Here is a 2,746-nt window from a genome sequence, read left to right on the forward strand (position 1 = left end):
TCCCTATGGATGGCCGTGATCTCCCAAGGCCCATGACCGTGCCAATTTTGGTCTGATGGGCACCCTCTCTTCTCGCCTGCCACATCTTGATGTAAAATGAAATGTAGGGAGGCTGCCTTCATGTCCAGTTGGACATGGTCCTAATGGATTTCCCTGAACCCCGTGGGTTCCCGGACCCCTTGTGGGTCCCATTTCAAAATAGATGGCATAGGACACCCCAGACTTATGGGCTATATGCATGGCTCCAAACCGTCCCTTTACCACACCCCAAGCCTTGCAGATGGTATTGCCGTAGTCTCTCCCAGGCCTTGCTACAACTCAGCCTCTTGTTCTCACTTGGCTCTCCACCGCCCTGTCTCTGTACCCCTCGGCACTGGGCTCTCTGCCGCCCTGTCTCTGTGACCCCAGTGTCACGTCCTCGCTGTGCCAGGGTCTATGCACTCCAAATACTGAGCCCTTGCTCATGCCGGGGTCTATGCTGGGGTCCCCACACTATAGCAGGGCCCCAATGAGGCCTCCTTCTTCCCAATAGCTTCTCCCAAACCACCAGTGTTATGAAACAACAACCAAACATAAGCCCCTGGGCTATAACATAACACAAGCTGCGTAAGGTGTGCTCTGCCCCTTTACATTACTAGGAACAGAACTTAGTCAGGCCTTTTCCCTTCACTCACTCTAGGAGGGCTCCTTCCCCCTTGGCTGCCGGCAGAGAAATCCAGTCCCTATCCTGGGGTTTATATGGGCCCAGGGCCTTGCCCCTTCTGGGCAGCTGACCAGGTGCAGGTGCAGGCTAATTTCCTCATCAGCTGGTTGCCATGGCAACTTGCACCTGGGCTCCTGTCTGGCTCTTTGGGCTCTCCCCAGGCAGTTTCTGCTCTTCTAGGAGCAGGCACCTAAATTCCCTGCAACAATATTCTTTTCAGACTTAGGACCCAAGTCTTAGGTTTTGATGATATGATTCTGCTTCTTCCTAAGTTCCAGTCTGTTGTCAGTAGTCAGACGTTTATTTTTTGTTTACAGCAATTTCATCTTTTTATGGGTTAAGTAAGAGACACAAGAAAAATGAAGGAATGGGGAAGTGCTTTGGATTCCTATGAACAATTAATGCAACAATGTTTTCTTCTTGGAAAGACGTGAGAGTTATTTAATTCATAGAAGCAAGATAGATGGAGAAAAGGGTTGAGGTGGTGACGCAGCCCTACTTGACACCTGTACAGATGGTAAATGCATCTGTCTCTGATCTATTGCAAAGGACTGTGACAGTCATCCCATCATGGAGTACAGTGAGGATGCTGATGAACTTCAGTGGACAACCAAACCTAGCCAGCACCTTCCATAAGACTTCATGATAGATGGAGTCGAAAGCCTTGGTTAGATCAATAAATGCTATAAACAACTCCTGGTGTTTCTCTCTAAATTTGTCCTGGATCTGTTGTACAACAAAAATCATGTAGGTAGTACCCTATGATGGTCTAAAGCCACACTGGGATTCTGAAAAGACATCTTCATCAAGGGGGAGGAGGCAATTCAGAAGGAGGTGAGTAAGAATCTTCCCAGCAATGAAGAAGAGGGCAATGCCTCATTAGTTCCCACACACTGACTTGTCCCCTTTCTTGAAGATGGTCACAATGTTGACATTCTTTAAGTCGGAAGAGATTTCTCATTCACCCATATTTTGATGAGAAGTTGGTGAAGTTTTTGCATTAGTGCTGTTCCACCAGCTTTGAAGACCTTTGAAGAGCATCTGGTCTTGGTGCCTTATTGTTCTTGGTCTCAATGACAGCACACCAGACTTCCTTGAAGGAAGGGGGACCAGCAAGAAATTCTATTACTGGGTGTTGAGGGATGGACTCAATGGTTGCAGCTGAGACATCAGATTCATGTTTGAGTAGAATCTTGAAGTGCTCCTTCCAGCATTGTTTGATTGGTACACTATCTGTGAGAAGGGTGCAGATGTCCTGGGATTGCAACAAGGTTGAGACATTGAAATATGGCCTATGGGTGGTTTTTATTTCTTGAAAGAAGCTTCTTATGTCATACTGATCAGTGAAACTCTGGATCTCCATCACCTTTGCTTGCCATTACTGATGTCCCATAGCCTTCTCCAAATTACAGCTTTAAGACGGTGGTAAGACTCTCATTTTTGCTGGTTGGAGGGCCCATTTTGCCAACTGCAGAATGTGGTTCTCTTCTGCTGGATAAGTGCTAGGATTTCCTCATTATTCACGTCAACCAACCTTGATGATGGTAAGTGGAGTATCCAACTGATTCAGCACATGCCTTGTGAATAACATTCTTAAGTTTCTTCCAATGTTCCTAGATGTCCTTGATGTCATCAGATAGGTCAGAAAGTCTCTCAGTAAAGCATTGCTGAAGAGCCTCATATCTAGTTTGGTCTTGGAGTCCCTTGATGTTAAATCACTTCCGCATTTCTTTTGGTTGTTTAAGGTATTGTGATGCAAGCTGCATGCCCATGATTGACCTGACTAAGCGGTAGTCCATCCAAAAGTCATCTGCACCTCTCAGGACTTGAGTGATATGGACATCAATACAATCATGGGCTCTGACAATAATACTGTCAAGAAGGTGCCAATGATTGGAGCATGGGTGTTCCCAAGTGGTCTTATATTTGTCAAGATATTTGTGATGAGGATATTTGTGATGTGCTCTGCACATTTGCTGAGGAGGAGGATACCATTGGAATTGACTTTCCCCACCCACTATTTCCCAATGGTGCCACTCCAGA

Source organism: Gavialis gangeticus, unplaced genomic scaffold (genome assembly GCF_001723915.1).
Source record: "Gavialis gangeticus isolate Ggan-Ray unplaced genomic scaffold, GavGan_comp1, whole genome shotgun sequence".
Lineage (NCBI taxonomy): Eukaryota > Metazoa > Chordata > Crocodylia > Gavialidae > Gavialis > Gavialis gangeticus.